We start from the raw sequence: 7,360 nt of genomic DNA on the forward strand, positions 1-7,360 counted from the left end.
AGGTTAGTATCAAGATCAACACACTAGGCCCGGTCCGGTGGGCACTCGCCACCCGCGGCCCCCGTCCCCATTCGATCAGGTGTCCCCGGCAAAGTGTCCAGCCAATCTCCCACCGTCTCCGGACGGTCAAAGAAATGAGGGCGGCCCTCGAACTCCACCCGCAGCTTGGCCGGGAAGAGCATGGCGTACTTTAAGTTCGTCTGGCGGAGCCGCCGTTTATTGCCCATGAATCCCAGTCTCTGTTTCTGGACCGCCTGTGTGAAGTCCGGATAGAAATTCACCTCAGTGTTCTCGAGCTTGAGCGGCCCTTGCACTCTAGAAGCCTGCAGGATCGCATCTCTGTCCCGAAAGTTAAAAATACGGGCAATGAGAGGCCGCAGGGGAGCTCCGACCTTTGGCTTGCCACCAGGAACCCTGTGGGCCCTCTCCACCGCAAAAAAGTTGCTCAATCCCCTAGGCTTCAGTCGGTTGGAGATCAAATCCTCCACATAGAGATCCGCAGCCGAATCCTCCAACCCCTCAGGCACTCCGATAAGGCGAACATTATTCCGCCGGGCCCTACTCTCGGAGTCCTCCAGTCGCCGTTCAACGAGAGTACTGGCCTGCTGGAGCCGACGCATCTCCATTTGGAGAGCAGCCACATCAACCGTCAGACTCGACGCGGTAAGGGCCAAAGAATCAACCCTCTCATTTGTTTTCGAGAGATCGGCCCTGACGAGGTTGACATCAATCAGGATCGCGTCGAGTTTTTGCGACAAGGTGTCGAGCTGGTGGCCCACCGCGGCCTTCACCTCCGCTATGGCGCCCATGATATCCTGCAGGGTCAGGTCCGATGGTAAATCCGGGGCATCTGCAGACCGCTCCGGAGACTTATGCGACCCGCCAGGAGACCCCCTCGGCAAGGTATAGCGGTCCATTACGTTAGCCTGGGTAGGGGCCCCGCGCCGGGTCGACTTGGCCTTCAGCCTCTCTCCATCCTGCTTCGTCGCCATCCCACTGCAGGCTGTGCCCCACGAGTCAGAAGCGGCGGGCAAACCGTCAATCACGAAGGCCCCAGTGGTCGCCTCTGAAAGATAGACCGGGTCCTGGCAGCATAGGCAGTGTCCCCAGCAGGCCAACCACCACACCTCACGGAAGCGCCTAAGCTGCGAAAGCGAGGAAGGCGAGCAGGCTCAAAAGCGAAAGTGTGGGGTACGCGCCCCTCCAGGTCCGTCGTGCCGTTGTTGTTCACTTTGCCACCGGGTCACCCCCCAACTCGAGTCCGGGGTCAGAAGTGAAGCGGGCCGCAAACTTCAAGCGATGCCCACCACCGTTCCCAGGGTCCAATTCAAAGACGGAAAACAGGCACCACCTCGGCTCAGTGTCACCAACAAAGTCCCCTCAACCAAATCAGGAGAAAGACAGAATAGATGTAGGAGGTCGCGGAGGTCCTCGGGAGCCTCGCACCTACGCGGCCATCTTGGTTGCGCGCTAGGCTCCTCCTCCCCCATTTTGGAATTATTCATTCTGGTTCAGTTCAAGTACGCAAATCAGACGAAAACACTTGAAAACAATGATTTGTAAAAGTAAAAACTAGAAATGGAAAAAGTGGTATCGCAGTAACACTGGGGCATCTAATATTTAGGATGATATTATCAATATGTAAACAATTGCATAGGGCTCCTTATAAGTGACCTACATAGTATATTTAAGAGGCTTCATTCCAATCTCGTGACAGAAGTAAAAAAACTATGGGCTTGATTCAGAGTTTCGAAGATGGAGTAAACCCAGTCAGGATGGATGAGGAAAATACAGGTTGTTGATTTGTCTTCCATTTGACCAATTGGGTGCTGCTGGGCATGAGTTTTTTTTTTGTTTTTTGCAGAATTTTATATAGCGTGAACTTGACCCGAATCCAATCAGGTATCAGATTGTAAGGGACATTATATATGATATATATGAAAAGCTGATATGTTGAAAAGTCAAGCACACTTCCTGTCTTGTGTAGGAACATTGTGTGCTGAACTTGTGACCTGTGAGCTCAGTGCAGTGTTCCATGACCTGTTTCTATGGTAACAGGCAGAAGGCAGATTGGGGGAAGGGTTGAAATGTATTTCAGTTGGAAAGGGTTGAAATGTTTAACCAATAAATATGTGTGTTTGCTTGTGATTTGATGTTTACATGTATATGTGTGGAAAATGAAAGGGAAACTTTTTCATTCTTTGCTTTTGCTGAGAGGTGCACAGTGCAGAGATTCTGTAAAAGAAAATATGGTGAGTGATTGATATACTTCTTAATCTACAAAAGAACTTGAAAGATGAGTTATTTAGTTGTGAGGGGATGTATGTAAACTATTTTGATTTTCATCAGACTAATGTATTTTTCCTGCTAAAGTGTAGGGAGTACTTTTTTTTCTCTACAATGTGTGTGCATGTAGAAACCATTCTGTGATAAGCATTTGTGTTTTTCATGTGTTTGTAAACAGATAACTGTGCAGTTTTTATATTTTGGTAGAATTAGAAACCAGTCATTGTTTATGAATTTGTGAAATGAGTTATGTTATGTTTCTATACTAAAATGTAGTACTATTTCTAGATGAAGAAATGTGTTTTGGTATAGTGCAAGGGATAGTGTTGTTTGTCTAAAATCACACAGTGAGTCTGTGTGCATTTGGGAACCACTGTGAGAGAAGCATTTGGTAACATCGTGTATTTTCTGACAGATAACTGTTTTAACTTGTCATGTTGTGAAGTTTTAGTAGCATTAGAAGACAGTTATGGCTTATGATTTGATTAAATGAGTCGGGCTTTGACAGAAAAGTGCAGTCCTGAAATATGTAGATTGTGTGCAGTTCCCTTACCAGTTGTACTGTAGTGAATGAGTTTTGGTAAACTCCTAGGGATAGTGGTGCATGTCTAGAATCACAGTGTGAGTTAGTGTTTATTTGGGATCAGTGTGAGAGAAGCATTTGGTGATATCATGTATTTGCTTACAGATAACTTTTTTAAAACCTGTCATGTTGAGAAGTTTTAGTAGCATTAGAATCCAGTCTTTGTTTATGCGTTGATTAAATGAGTCATGCTTTGACACTGATGTGCTATACTTAAATATGTAGATTGTGTTCAGTACCATTAACTCTTCCAGACTAGTGAATGAGTTCTGGTAAACTCCTAGGATAGTGTTGATTGTCTAAAATCACACTGTGAGTCTGTGTGCATTTGGGTAAGGATTGTGAGAGAAGCATTTGGTAACATTGTGTATTTACTGACAGATAACTGTTTTAAAACTTGTCATGTTGTCAAGTTTTAGTAGCATTAGAAGCCAGTCTTTGCTTATGCGTTGATTAAATTAGTCAGGCATTGACATTAAAGTGTAGTCGTGAAATATGTAGATTGTGTGCAGTTCCTTTACCACTTCCACTGTAGTGAATGAGATTTGGTAAACTCCTAGGGATAGTGTTGTTTGTCTAGAATCACACTGTGAGTCTGTGTGCATTTGGGAACCACTGTGAGAGAAGGGTTTGGTAACATTGTGTATTTGTTGACGGATAAGTGTTGTAAAACACGTCATGTTGTCAAGTTTTAGTAGCATTAGAAGACAGTTATGGCTTATGCTTTCATTATATGAGTCAGGCATTGACAGTGAATTGCAGTTGTGAAATATGTAAATTGTGTGCAGTTCCCTTACCACTTGCACTGTAGTGAATGAGTTTTGGTAAACTCATAGGGATAGTGGTGCTTGTCTAGAATCACACTGTGAGTTAGTGTGTATTTGGGATCACTGTGAGAGAAGCATTTGGTAACATCATGTATTTGCTGACAGATAACTGTTTTAAAACCTGTCATGTTGTGAAGTTTTAGTAGCATTAGAATCCAGTCTTTGCTTATGCGTTGATTAAATGAGTCATGCTTTGACACTGATGTGGTGTACTTAAATATGTAGATTGTGTGCAGTTCGCTTACCACTTCCACAGTAGTGAATGAGTTTTGGTAAACTCCTAGGTATAGTGGTTGTTGTCTAGAATTACACTGTGAGTCTGTGTGCATTTGAGAACCACTGTGAGAGAAGCATTTGGTAACATCGTGTATTTGCTGACAGATAACTAATTTAAAACCTCTCATGTTGTCAAGTTTTAGTAGCATTAGAAGCTAGTCTTTGCTTATGCATTGATAAAATGAGTCAGGGTTTTACACTAAGGTGCAGTACCATGTACTATTCTGTTCACTGTGGCAGAACTGAAAATTTTAAAGTTTTACCTAAGCACTGTCCTAGAAGTAGTCTGATTATTTAGTCAGTTTCTAAGTACCAAATAGACTGCTTCAAATGTCTATGCAGTATGCATGCAGTGGTCTAACATACTATACACTTGTCTTTTACACCTTCAATTCCCTAGTCAGTTTCCATACACTTCCAGGAAACATCCTGTCACTTCCTTTGCAGTCCTCTAGAGACCCATTCAACAGCATGTACTAATCCATTCACTGTGCCAAAACCCAAACACTTATAAATTCACCAAGACACCCTCTTTCCAGTACTCTAATGATTCAGTCACTGCCTAAGTATTCATGCACTGAGCCAGGTCTTAGCACATGGACTGCTTCAAACCCTTATCCACTATGCATGCAGTCCTCTAACCACCTACACAATTGTCTTTCTCACCTTCAATTCCCTAGTCAGTATCCATACACTTCCAGGAAATACCCTGTCACTCCCTTTGCAGTCCTCTAGTGACCCATTCAGCACCATGTACTAATCCATTCACTGTGCTAAAACCCAAACACTTATAAATTCACCAAGATACTATCTTTGCAGTACTCTAATCATTCAGTCAGTGCCTAAGTATTCATACACTGAGCCAGGCCTTAGTACATGGACTGCTTCAAACCATTATGCACTATGCATGCAGTCTTCTAACCACCTAGACACTTGTCTTTCACACTTACAAATTTCCGAGTCAGTATCCATATAGTCCAGCACTTGTGACTGCCTTTGCACTCCTCTAGTGACCCATTCAGTACCAAGTACTAATCCATTCCCTGTGCGAAAAGCCTAGCACTTATAAATTCACCTAGGCACTCTCCTTGCTGTACTCTAATCATTCAGTCAGTACCCAAGTAGTCATGCAGTGAGCCAGGCCTTAGCACATGGACTGCTTTAAATGCCTATGCAGTATGGATGCAGTCCTCTAATCACCTACACAGTTGTGTTTCACACCTTCAATTCCCTAGTTAGTATTCATACTCTTCTAGCAAACACCCTGTCACTCACCCAGTGTGTCTCCTTATAGTACTGTAATCATTTAGTCAGTTAGCATGTAGTCTTTTAGTGAGGTAGGCTTTAGGGCATGAACTGCTTCAAAGTAGTATGCACTATGCATGTAGTGTTTTAACGATCGTCACACTTGTAGTTCAGGGCTATAGTTTCTTAGTCAGTTTTTATATAAAATGTGTTTGTACAGTAATGGAATAGTATAAATTTGAAAGTTATTAATATACATGTATTTGTGATTCTTTTTTACAGATACAGAACAGGAGTGTTTCTCATTTGTTTGCACTCTTCTCGTGCAAGATTGTTTGGATGAAGGGTCCTTAGGTGTTTCATCATACTTGCTGTGCCGCACGAGTATTTTTTGTTAGGATCCACTCGTAACAGAACTCTTTGGCAAATCTTGCGAATGAAGAAGGTGGCATTGGTCTTTGTTTGCCCCTTGGAAAAAGTAAAAAATTTCTTCACCACTGAAGAAAAACGTTGTGGGCGTGGTGCCTTCTGCAAAAAAAATTCCTCAGATTCGGTAAATATTTTAAAGCGGCAACATTTACAGTTTTTGGAAGTTAAACTTATAACATTTTGTTAGCTGTATACATTTTATATATCTGTGATTTGTTTCTTGTGGTATTTTGTTGAGAATACCATGTTGTTTTTTTCTTACAATCTTTCTGATTTTCCAGGTCTTTCGTCGACATCCGTGGTTCCCACAGGAGTGTTCCGCCTTGTTGTTTTGTATTATTGTTGTTACATTTTGTTTATTAGTTTATTGTTTATATTTATGTTAATAAAAAAATAAAGTTTGAAAATAGTTTATCGTTTATATATTTATTATTATAAAAAATAAAGTTTGAAAAAAAAAATAATAATGTTTTTGGTTGTTCTCAACTGCTGTGTGACTCTTTCTTGTTCTTATTACTGTTATTTTATGGAGTCCACCATGGTGTTAAATTTTGGGGCACTTATCGCTGGAATACTGGTGATATCTGCAGTTTGCACCAACTTCTGAATAGTGTGTTAGATTTATCTCAACTTTACTCCGTTAAAGTGCTGATAATGAAATGGAGAGTAGCCGTTCCCGTGCAAAAAGATACGAGGTGCACCTTTTCGATTTATTATAAATACTAAAATCCTGTATTGTATTGCACTGAGGTATTGGCTGCACTTACAGTGTACACACAAAATCTATTAAGAAATCTCATTGTATTTATATTGATTGGGAATAGTGCGTCAGGTGCTGGATCTTGACGAGATACACTGCTCAGTTCGAATATTGTTGTGCACACGAAAAAAATCACATCACAACTTTCACACCAATTGCAATGTGAAACAAATTCCGGCGATAAGACAGGTTAACACCAGGGATTTTACACCTGCTTTCTGCTGGTGTTAAGCAGGACAACTACCTGCACCATGAAAGGGAACACAGCCAAGAGCCACACCAGAACACCCACAGGTGCCATAGAGTCAATGAGCATGATACAGGGATACCCATGAGGGCCAGAAGACTCATCTCAACAACTCCAGGACCGCCAATGCCCCCCAAACCCACATCTTAGTAAGTGTGTCCCTGTGGTCATTGTCTTAGCATGATAGGCATGAGCCCTGCAACATCACAGTGTGCTGTCACCTCAGCGTTGACAGTGAGCCTGGATGTGTAGCTACTTATGCATCCTCCTGCATGCACAACTGGCGTGTGCTGGTCTGTCGTTCACAGGTCAGTGCAAGGGTGTGCCTATCCGGCAAGGGGAACGGGGTGTCTCGGACATGTCCGTGTACATGAAGTGCGGTAAGTGTGTCTCTGTGTTCTGGTGTGGCCTGTTACAAGAGCCGCAGCAGTCGATGTTGTAAAGTGACATGCACCACCTCCAAAACGGCACTGTGATGTTGTAGTTGGAATGTAGCAGGACATGCGCAAATAGGCATTACAATGGCGTGCTGTACGAGTGCACGAGATACAACAGCTCACCGTACAAAAGTGTGGGGGCTCGTGGGAGGGAGGAGCAGCCGTTTGGCAACATAACACACTGTGAACTCCACCCTGTGCCACATGCTGGTCATCTCATCCATGATGACCACGGTCGCAGACATCCCACAACACCAACGACTGGCATTT

This window comes from Triturus cristatus, chromosome 3_1, assembly GCF_964204655.1.
Source record: "Triturus cristatus chromosome 3_1, aTriCri1.1, whole genome shotgun sequence".
Lineage (NCBI taxonomy): Eukaryota > Metazoa > Chordata > Amphibia > Caudata > Salamandridae > Triturus > Triturus cristatus.